The 12,213-nt window shown below is 43.1% G+C and overlaps 1 protein-coding gene across 4 annotated transcripts in view; it reads right to left on the reverse strand.

The window, feature by feature from the left end:
• Positions 1-12,213, reverse strand: part of NEDD4L (NEDD4 like E3 ubiquitin protein ligase) — a 265,091-nt gene that overhangs the window by 158,624 nt on the left and 94,254 nt on the right. The gene's annotated exons all lie outside the window — the stretch shown is intronic.

Raw genomic sequence — 12,213 nt, forward strand, 5'->3', positions numbered from 1 at the left:
GTTAAACCACCAAATACCGTACGGCCACACCCCCTTTTACCAGTGGACGGACCCGGCGTCCCCGCTGCTCAATTGCGATCGCAGCTGTGATCATGTGACCCGCCCCTCCCCCCTGTCAGCTGATCTTCCCGCTGTATTAAGGGAGGAGGAGCAGAGCCTGCCCTGCAGCAATATCAACATATAGGCAAGTTCAGTATATTTTTTAACCATTTATTCATACTATCGTGTGTGTGTGTGTATTGTGGTCACTTGCGTGGCATAACATTTGGGGCATTACTGTGTGGCATAACATTGTTTTGGGGGCACTACTATGTGGTATAGGGGGGGGTGCCTATCTATACTAAACTATAGGGGGGCTGACTATTTTAAACTATAGTGAGGGGGGGCTGCACAGAGAACACTATAGGGAGGGGGTGATGGGACCTTTAATGCTGCGGTGGTTTGGGTCTATAATTGAATGTGGGTGCTGTTGATTTAATGGCAGGGATGGTTGGCGTTTCTAAATGTACCCATTATTTTTTCCAAATAGGGCCCTCAACATTCCTGGATCCAGACAAGCCGCAACTAAAGAAACCAGCAGCCACAGGTGGTAAAAGTGACAACAACAGGTAGGACAGTCTGTCAAATGTTCTGAGTCTAGTGCAGGCTTGGCTAACTTGTGGTACTCCGGGTGTAGTGAAACTACAAGTCCCAGCATACCCTTACAGCAATAAGCTGCTATATATTGGCAAAGCATGCTGGGGCTTGTAGTTTCACAACACCTGGAGTACCACAGGTTAGCCAAGCCGGGTCTAGTGGGACAATCCTGCTTTTTGGTGACTGTTCTGCCCAATCTAAGGGGCAGGTCAAGACTATATTCTTTATACACACACTGTATGCTTTATATACTACACTAAGGTGCTAGCTGTCCTTCGTGGACTGACCATTCCCCCCTCTAGTGTCAGGTCCCGCCTCTATGATGGCTGACCACACCCCCTCTGGTGGGCCCCTAGTGTTGCAGTCCTCCGGTGGGCCCTTCATGCCCCAGTCAGACACTGGTTTTATCTGCAGAGTTCTCCATAAAAAACCACTTTCCCTTCGGTCTCAGAGAACCCACTTACATACTTTGGACAAACAAACAAAAAAATGTCAAATGAATGTCTCAAAACCATTCCCCAGCATCTATATCTTAGAAAGCATTGGGTATTCAGAATATGAAATGCAAACCTTTTAGTTTTGACCTTTATACACCTGTTTGATTATTTGTCTAATACAGTCATGGGAAAAAGTTTGTAATTTAGTTATTTTGTTTTAACCCTTCTAGTGTTTGTATTATTTTATATCAAGTGATACACCCTTGAACACTGATAGATAATACAAGGACCCTGAATAAAACTTTATAGACATTCTTCTAGCTCCTTTCTTCAATGACTATTGTAGGAAACGGAGGGTCTGTTCAATCATTTTCCTAGGATGTTCTTCTATAACCCTGTCTTACATGGCTGCTGTCCCTCAGATGGACCACATTTGCATTTCCGCACTTGAGCTCGTTCCTGAGACTTGGTTACCTGATCTCTGAATCATAGCTTTCTCTCCATGTACATGGTGGCAGAGGAAGGAAAGAGGTGGGGTGTCAATTGGCATGATGAAAGGGAGGGGTGTCCAAAGCTTCTTGGCTACTACATCATGGGTCATGTGCCTGTGGTTGCCATGGTAGTCACATGACACCAAGCTGATATTTAAGATCAAAGAGTACAGTAGATTGTTAGCTCTACTTGGGCACTGATGGGGAAGATGAAATGGAAATTTCTTAGTCAGCTGCATCGTAACAAATCCAGCATTGGCGCATCCCACCCCTTACTGTCTGTCTGCTAGAACGCATGGCAGTAAACAGCGTAAGATGTGTCACATCGGTACACTTGTCGTGTGCGCTTTTAAAGTGCGCCTGTCTTGTGCACAAATTTAAAACAGCAAAGTTGGATTTTCAAAAACATTATACCGATAATCCCCATATGGGGATTATATATGTGCCCAGATTACACCAGCAATGTCCAATACATTACTGTATGCCCCAGCATATGTTTGGGTCCAGCAGACCTGCAGGAGTAGTGCGATACCCCAAAACCTGAGTACCCTGAGGTGTATCTGTATGTAAATATATGTGTGTACTCCTGCCTATGTTCATGTACCTTCCTGGTTAGATGTGGTTACATGTGTTACTTGTTATAAGTGTTTACAAAGATTTAAAAAAAAAAAAGATTTCTTGAGGGAGAAATGACAGTGGGGAGTGGCTGGTGGTTGCCGGGGGTGACAGTGGGGAGTGGTTGGTGGCTGCCGGGGGTGACAGTGGGGAGTGGCTGGTGGCTGCCGGGGGTGACAGTGGGGAGTGGCTGGTGGTTGCCGGGGGTGACAGTGGGGAGTGGCTGGTGGTTGCCGGGGGTGACAGTGGGGAGTGGCTGGTGGTTGCCGGGGGTGACAGTGGGGAGTGGCTGGTGGTTGCCGGGGGTGACAGTGGGGAGGGGCTGGTGGTTGCCGGGGGTGACAGTGGGGAGGGGCTGGTGGTTGCCGGGGGTGACAGTGGGGAGGGGCTGGTGGTTGCCGGGGGTGACAGTGGGGAGGGGCTGGTGGTTGCCGGGGGTGACAGTGGGGAGGGGCTGGTGGTTGCCGGGGGTGACAGGGAGAGAGAAGTGTGATACACAGGACCAGTGAGAGAGATCCCTGTGTCTGGATAGACAGAGAGAAATCAGACAAAGTGATAAATAAGCAGATTAATAGTGAAGAAAGTGTAAGAAGAGAAGAAGTGAGCAAAAGAGAGGACAGAGACAAGATGGAGTTGTACAATAACAGTTAAGCAAATACAGTTCAGTATAACTCCACCATTACATCACTGACACTGGAAACATCAGCAGTGACTTGCAGATGTTACTGATCCTTATATACCTGAACTGCTTACTAAAAAAGAATCAGTTTTTCAGGAAAAATCTTCTTGTGAAGTTCTACAACCACTATATTTATAAAGTCCAAAGGGATAAAAAAAAAGAAATTTATATCAAGATTAAGAATTTATTCTGACAGAAACATCTATAGACATAGACTTCCAATAAGATATCAGTACTATTAGTTTGGCAAATTTGAAGGTTTGTCAATTGTAAATAGTTTTAAAGTGATAAGATATTGTTTAAAGATAATTGTGCGCTTCTAAAATAAATATCAGAAAACTTCTTAATGATAAAAGGAAATTAGTTCAGAACTCACTTGTGTCATTTTAAATCTATCTGAATAAATCTCCTGACCTCTCTGGTGCATAGAAAATCTGAAGTGTTGAAACCAGAAAGAGAACTATCTAATACTGGTAAGGTGCAATGTTAATGTAATACTCTAAATAACACCACACTGGGTATTACAGTAGTATTTGACCATCTCAACATGGCTGCCTCACACATCCCTGCAAAGTCAGGCCATCAACCTGCTCCTTGGTGTAGGGCAGGTCAATCTGCAAAGCATGCTGGGGGTTGTAGTTTCACAACACCGGGAGAGGCACAGGATGGCCAGGCTTGGTGTAAGGTGTCTGGAAAAGACTACATATAAGACATTCAGGGTTTCCTGTACTGCAGGACACAGAAAAGAGCGACCCGTCTCCTCCAGAGTGAAGTAGGGGGGGGTCACAATCCTGTCGGTTTAGGTTATACATATAAGGCTACATGTAGGGAGATGCCCCTAGCTAGTATGTTAGACAGGGACCAAGTGATTATTTCTCTACTCAGACATAATGCATCATCATAGGGCTGTATTTAGTTAGCTGCTCCCTATGAGTTTGCTACAGACTGCAATGTATTGAGTACTGCACCGTGACACTACAAGAAGGATCCTGTAAGCTGTGGCCATGTATCAATGTTACAGTGAGCGAGGATTTGCTGCTGTTCCAATATTTGCTCATACTTGCCAACTCTCCCTGAATGTCAGGGAGACTCCCTGAAATAGGGGTGATCTCCCTCACTCCCTGAAGAGTCTGGCATTCTCCCTGATGCTGAGCCAGTACAAGACGTGGTTGGCTTCGCCATCTGTGGCAGGATGACACAGTTCAGAAATTGTGTCCTATGTCCATGTATTGATGCCTATGGAGGTGGCCATTTTCATGGAGACCAAGATTTAATCAAAGATTGACGGGTAAGACAACATGACTTCAGTAATGGAGACAGAAATGTAAAAGACACTTCAGTCTCTAGAGATTCATAAGCTGTTTTTTTTCTTTTCTTTATGTAACTCCTGGGGATGCTGCAGTTGGACTTGAGCACCCAGGGGCTAATAATCACAATTGCATCAGTAAGAAAAGAGATGCATATAGCTATTTACCAGTCAAGGAGAAGGAACTACATCTCCCAGAAAGCTGTTATGAAGAGGGGGCGGAGCCTAAGAAGACTGAGAAACCAGAGGGAGAGAGGAGCATCCTGGGAGAGACTGAGCTGTGTGACCAGTTCAGATAGGTGACCCTAGGCAGAAGGGCACTGGATGAGTGATCTGAGCAGAGAGAGCAGTCTGCAGAGATATCAAAGCTCGGTGCAGTTCTGAACAGAACCTGCTGGAAGCCACAGTTTGAAGCTGTAGGAGGAGGTTTGCATGCATCTCTGAAGAAGGACATTTTACAAGTCAGCCATTTTGGAGATAATCAAGTTCAGACCTGTGACACACTGGTGCAGATAAGTTACTGGTTATTTTTATCTATCTGTTGTTGTTCAAGTGGGGTTTGGACTATATCTGGCCACAAGGGCTGAAGAGTTAGGGATAGATGGGTGGGCAGGTAAATATGCACCAAGTGTGTGTCTAATCAGCACTTGTGGAACTACAAGTCCCAGGATACAAATTAGAAAGGATTTTACAGTTGTTGCTAGAGGAGGGTCTGCATACTGTGACTGCTGTACCTCACTGCAAGTGATTTAAAGATCTCCAAAATCTGCAAACTGGACACATGATGTTTCCATGCCATGCTGCATACATACAGAAGGGCCCCAACTTGCAGTGCACTGCTCTATTTGTGTGGTGTGTTTGAATACTGCTGTGTGTGTTTGGCAGTACATTGTAGGGCTATAAGGGAAAATATATAAATTCACCCTGCAAGATATTCACAGTATCAGGAGCAAGTAAGATATCTGATATATTTTTTCATGTGTATAAAGCTGTGACAGTTAATGGTTATATTGTTATATATTATATTATATTGTATGCTGTTATTGATTATTGCGAGTTTTTGTGTTAACTTGGTGTGCATAGTAAGAAGTGGTGCGCCACTTTCATCCACACTTGTTTTATTACTGTATTGTATTGTTTGCACTATTATTTCAAATTATACCAAAGTATATTTTTCTATAAAATTACAAAGCTGCATTTAGGATTTCCATTTAAATAAATGTGCCTGGCTGGCTTTTGCAGCACACATTTTGTCACAGAGTGTTAATACTGGGCAGGGGGTTTCCCGAATCTCCCCCTGGTGTATCTTTTGAACACCCCCCAGAAGAGAAAGCAGAGATTCGGGTGGAGGCACTGAAAACCAAGTACCAAGGTGAGAAGCATCTGCGTGGTTCAATATATATATACACCCTCACAACGCTTAATACACAAAGGGGTGTTACATTTAAAACATAGTTGCCTACTCTCCTGGAATGTCTGGGAGACTCCCGCATTTCTGAGAGACCTCCCGGTTCTCGCCCCCCCAATAAATAAGTGGCGATGCTTAATGATGCAAATATCGCATTATCTTAGCCCCGCCCCATGCTGTAATTGGCCAAATTTTGATAATCGTTTAGGGGACGGGGCCAAAATGATTTGTAAAGCCCCGCCCCCACATGCCCACCTCCCCCAGGATCTCTCTGAAGCCAATGAAGAAAAGTTGGCAAGTATGTATTTGCTGCCTATGATCCAGCTCCTGCATGCTGATGTGCGGAACACCACTTCTGTAATGTTATTCAATATACTGACACCTTGCCTAGATTCTTGCATACAAGAAACAGACTATAAATTCTCAATAGGGTCTGTGCTTGTAACACACAAGCCCATACTGTATGGGAGCAGTCCTTCCAACACCTGTTTCACCTCTCCCAAAATTGCAAAGTACTACTGTTAGCCTACAGGTGGCGCTGCGCTACACATAGCCACCAAGTGATTTGCCAATTGAGCCACACCAGTAATACCCCCCTTGCTCCCAGCATTGTATTTTTATGTCTGAGGTAAATTTCTGACTCGCTGATGGAATTTTGTTTTTAGAAAGAAGGAAAAAGTGACTTATGTCATTGTACAGTGACGGCTGCAAGAAATGTAATTACTGACAATTATAACACAACGAAAATGTGTTCTAGTTCCAGGAAATCAGTGCGCATAGTTCCAAGAAAGGTGGAAGAATGACTGGAATATTATATACAGGGTAAAAGAATGTCAATTACCTAATAAAAATGCGAGTCAGACTGATGCTTCCGGACATATCACTTCCAGCTTCACTGTGAACTCTTAATACCTCCTACCCACTAATAATAACAAACGCCATTTATAGGGGGCGTTAGATCCATATCAAAGCATGAAAATAGATGTGAAAATAAAACCCATTCTATTCAATGGGACCAAACAAATTTGCATTTTTTCCGTAGGTTTCATCTCACAGACTCATGATAAAAAGATGTAGATTGTGATTGTAAACATATCAGCAGCATTTGAACCACATATAAAAATACGCGTTAAACTTAATGCATTTCGATCGCTTTTTACTGAAACTGCAAAACAAGCAACAAAACACCGATGTGAATGAGGCCCTTGTGTCCTCCGACGGCTGACCCCAACTTACCCAGTGTCAATCCTGGCTACTGTGATACGGTTGTTTACTGGCATCACGGTCCGCACGTACCAAGCACAATGCAAGATGAGGCCAGCTGCCCGGTATTTGTTGCAATATCGCTGTGTGTATGCAGGACCAGCACTACAGTCAGGCGAACCTACGCCAATGGTTGGGGGTTGCCTAAAACACTAAATAAGCGACATGCCAAACGCTACACTCCCAGTCTGAGCAGCCAAGGATGCCAACTCCACTTGTCTGCCATGGTAAGAAGCAGCGCTGGCGGGTGGCACCGATTCCAAGTGGGGGCGCCACCTCTGGCGCTCCCAGGCCATGCATCGGCCCTGTGTGTGTGGCTAGCTTGAGGGTGAACCGATTAACACCTGACTAGGCCTATACAATGCCTTGTATCTGCTCCAGAGTGATTTTAATTTGACTGTCCAACATTTCACTACTGTTGGGGATCATTCACACGGGCACTGGGAGACTGGGTATAAATGCACGAAAATGCAATGTGCATTTCATTCAGCTTTTCATGCATTACGCTTTTACCAAAACAATCTACTGCACCATCAGCGCATGTTAATGGGGTATAAAATAAGTTGTTCCATATTCTAACGTTTGAACCACAGGGTTATAATTTCAAAGCACAATGGTGGGAGCAGCACAATCGATGCTTAGTAAAGTTATTTTTAATACATTTAGTAAGTGTATAAATTGCACCCAGAAAAGCTGGTGTGAATGGGTCCTAGAAGCATGGTGACATTAAACTGATATCATTATAAAATGATGAATGTAACAAGGTTTCTTTTCACACCGGATCAAATGGTTGATTGTGTCTAGGATCAGCGAGTCCTTAATGTGTTCTGAGAGGAAACGGACATCAGTCTGCGAGGACATCAAATGATACATTTGGCTTCAAGTGATTTTTGAATAAAAAAGGACAAAAGACAGACATCTGAAGGTTAAAGAATCTGAAAGGTTACAGATAAAGGAAGCAATGATTTTAGGGCAATCTCTTTCTAAAGCATAGTCCTGTATTTACTGCGGGCACAGCAAAGTGACGGGTTAGAATAGGACAGTAGGAGGCCGACGTGGGATTAAAGTGGAGTTAGAATTTGATCATACATCCAACAGCCCAGATTTTCTGTGGCTAAAAGGTACAGGGCTCACCAATTTGGGTGTGTGGTCTCCATAAACTGACGCGGTGGATGAAGCGGACATAGTTTGGGTTTGTATATTCCTGGAATGTTTATAGCCATTGATACCGCAGCGCTTTAAGCTTAAGAAAAATAAGTTAAATATTTAACAAGTATGTTGTAAATAACTGTAGAAATTCAATAAAAAGTTACATACAGAATTGACTTTGAACCAATGTGTAAGGAATACAAAGCTTTATAAGTATATTGTCATTTTTACAGACTTTACCTCAAACCAGAATTTCTTCCTCAAAATCTGAAAATAAAAATTTAAGATTTCCATTCTCAAAGTAAGGCGGTCAGCTGCTTTGTCGTCTACCCTCCAAATAGCCTAGGTGGGCACACACACTGATTATAGAGACAAACAGTTGTATAAACACAAGGCAATGCGGAGGGGAGAGGTAGAGAAGTATGTTCTGCTGAATACAACAAGCTTTCACCCTTATCTAAAAGGCTTTTTTCAGTTTATATTATTAGTTATAGGCTGCTGTAAAGTGAGCCAGCCTCCTCTGTTAGAGTGCAGCCTGTCTTACGGATATAAGAGGCACTGTGTGCCTCCTGCCTCACGGTGGCCAAGTGGTTAGCACTTCTGCCTCACAGTGCAGGGGTCACGAGTTCAATTCCCGACCATGGCCTTATCTGTGAGGAGTTTGTATGTTCTCCCAGTGTTTGCGTGGGTTTCCTCCGGGTGCTCCAGTTTCCTCCCACACTCCAAAAACATACTGGTAGGTTAATTGGCTGCTATCAAATTGACCCTAGTCTATGTGTGTGTGTCTGTGTAGGAATTTAGAGTGTAAGCTCCAATGGGGCAGGGACTGATGTGAAGGAGTTCTCTGTACAGCGCTGAGGAATTAGTGGCGCTATATAAATAAATGATGATGATGATGATGATGATGATATCACCAGTTCCCGTTGAATCTTGGTTCAGCAAAGGAATAGATGTTTCAAGTATGTGCAGGTGACAAATACGCAGATCCCAATGATGTTTTATGCTGGGATGATCACCCCACATGATCTATAGACAAACCGTACCTACCCGAAAACATTGGAACAGTATCAAACTGTCTAATACAAGAAAACACTCTGATATAAATAATATAGTAGAACATTTAGATGTGAAAGTCCGGTCTTCACTGTCCAAAAATAGGGCTTAGGCTAGGTACACACTGAAGAAGTTTCCCACCGACGTGTTATCTCAAACGATTGTGCCTACGACTGAAAGTCCGATCAGTCTGGTGATTCATCCATATACACGGACTTGATTTACCTTCAGATCTGTGCTCTTCATCTGGTCCTCTAGTCTTCAGAGAATGACAGCACAATATTCATTCATTCATTATGGTCACACTGATTACACCTGTTATAACTATCCACATGTCCTAACGAATTTCGTTAGCTTCTGTGACTCTGAAATGAAACATTCTGTCTCAGAACGAACAAATGAATTATTCCTTCTACAGCACTCTCTACATTTATTCCTTGGGACATTCATCGCTAGCATCGGCTGAAAAGAGCCCGACTCTGTAAACTCTATGGAGATCGTGAGCATGAGTGTATACACACTACATGGTCGGTTGCTGATTGGTTAGAAAATATTAAACAGCACGAACAACCAAATGAAATGATGATCGGCACTTTGGGACGACTTTAGATCATCGTGTCACTATACACACTGACACGGTTTCTGACCAAATGGTCGGGTGTCGGCTGATTGGAGGTTTTTTGTACAATCATCGGTTCAGTGTGTACCTAGCCTTAGTCAAGAGGCGTTAGGAAAATAAGTAATCAGATAACCGAATGGATAGCATTACAGCATGCTTAGGAACAAACCCAATCATGCACTAGATCAGTGATGGCTAACCTGTGACACTCCAGGTGCTGTGAAACTACAAGGTCCATCATGCTTTGCCAGTAGATAACTAGCTGATAGCTGGCAAAGCATGCTGGGGCTTGTAGTTTCACAACACCTGGAGTGTCACAGGTTAGCCATCAAAGCATGCTGGGGCTTGTAGTTTCACAACACCTAGAGTGTCACAGGTTAGCCATCACTGCACTAGATAGTGACGAATTTAGACCTTTCCAGAGCTTGACAGGAGATACCGCCATCTAGTGGAAAATATTAAGAAGGGCACATTAAACTACTGTACAGGCTGTTGACACACAATGGTTCAGAGTTGGTGTATTCATATAAAATAACTTTAAAAACTTAGCTTTTATTTCATTATTAAAAACCACTTCAGTAAAAAAAAACAAAAAAAACAAACCACTTCCACATATTCTATTTATATTCAGAGCTTTGTAAGAGTTAATATTTTATTAAATTAAACCTATTAAAATGTATTGTTTGTTCAGTTTGTTTTCACTGCATTAAGCTGGAAGAACTGTACAATGGGGACCTTTCAGTGTTCACCTAAAATGCTAAATCAAATTGATAGCTTATTGGTATTACACATACTATATGCATTCCTTGTCCTTTAGCGATTTTTTTGGAGCAAAGCTTAATCTGACCGGGTGGATCATGAGTAATAATAAGACAGACTCTGTATAGTTATTGTACTACTCTACCTAAAGCATTCGTCTCATCACCTACACTTTAGACCAGAGGTGTCCAAGTTCAGTCTCGAGGGCTACCAACAGGTCATGTTTTCAGGATTCCATTAATCATGTATAAGCGAGTTAATCTATTTGGCTGGGTCAGAAATTATCACACCTGTTTCTACAGGCAGAAATGAAAACATGACCTGTTGGTAGCACTCGAGGACTGAGCTTGGACACCTCTGGTTTAGACCATTATGAGTCAATATTCTCTATCGCAATAAGCATGCTAAAATATTATTTCACAATAACTGACTAGGGCCGACGATGTCAACCCAGGGAATAATTATTAAGCATTTGTAAATGGACAATGAATTAAGTCCACTTCAGAGGCGACATTTGCGAATGTCTTTTTTAAACATTGTTAATATATACTTTATAGGTTAGCGGATTGTGTGCCTACGGTAACCCTGCTGGATGTTCCATTGATAGTTTCATCAAGTCTTACTCGGGCAGCAGCTAGAATACTTATCAGAAGTTTACTCTTTAAAAAAGGTTCTAACCTGAAAGGGGCAACTTGCAGCGACTCAGCTATTGTGGAACTACAAGTACCAGCACACCCTTTGGCATACTACCACAACTGGTGAACCTCTCTCTAGTCATATCTGTATTGTATACCGGTGAGTGCATTTTGCATGTTCTTGACCAAAATATGCTTTGTCTCAAGGAGGGCGTAAAATCATTGTAGTGCCTACAATTCTTCTTATGCGGCAGTCATCTGTTTAGTCCTAAATGATATCTAGACGGCTGGAATATCACACATCAATGTCCTGAATTTGGGGGACTGTCTCGCTTAGTCAGGGCTTGGCCCGAAAACAAGGACAGCTGGGAGGTATGTCCTGCTTCACACTGTACTGCTGGTGAAGGCAGAACTGTGTGCATCTAACTCTAGTGCATACCTGTGTATTTGTCTAAAATGTATCTAGAACTATAACCCCCTGTCTTAAGTGCGCCAGGCCCCCCAACACTCCATTTGCAGCACTACAAGGTATTAAGTGGGCCCGTCATGCCTCTATTCAACACTACATTGACGTATGCTGCCTGCAAGTGAGGCTACATGGAGATTCTGATGAATATGTCAAATACTTACTTCCATGCTATCATAAACACGTTTATTCGCCCAACAATCCATCCATGCATAGATGTCTACTGTCCCTTACTTCTAGGGACCCAAGTTCAGTAATCATGATGATGCGTAGGTCTGCCGAAACACTGTGCGCGGAGATGTTGGATGCACCTGTAGATCAGCAAAGTGCCCTTAATGTACCCCCTTCTACCCAAACCGCACAGCAGAATCCCCAGCCAACATCTCAGCTGTATAGAGAACAAATTCCACATAATGCGAGGTTACAAATATAGAGCAGAACAGGTCCTACGACTACTGCAAAAATGTCTATTTGCTAAGTCGGTAAAACATGGGTGAAGGAGATAACCTACAGGTGAGGGGCTTTAATAACATTGCTCTGGGAGCCAGTTCTATTATGTTGTTGGGTACCATGTAGTTCCAGACACATATGGCAGCACGGTGGATAAGTGGTTAGCACTTCTACCTCTCAGAAAAGGGGTCATGAGTTTAATTCCCGACCATGGCCTTATCTGTGTGGAGTTTGTATGTTCTCCCTG

Source organism: Mixophyes fleayi, chromosome 1 (assembly GCF_038048845.1).
Source record: "Mixophyes fleayi isolate aMixFle1 chromosome 1, aMixFle1.hap1, whole genome shotgun sequence".
NCBI lineage: Eukaryota > Metazoa > Chordata > Amphibia > Anura > Limnodynastidae > Mixophyes > Mixophyes fleayi.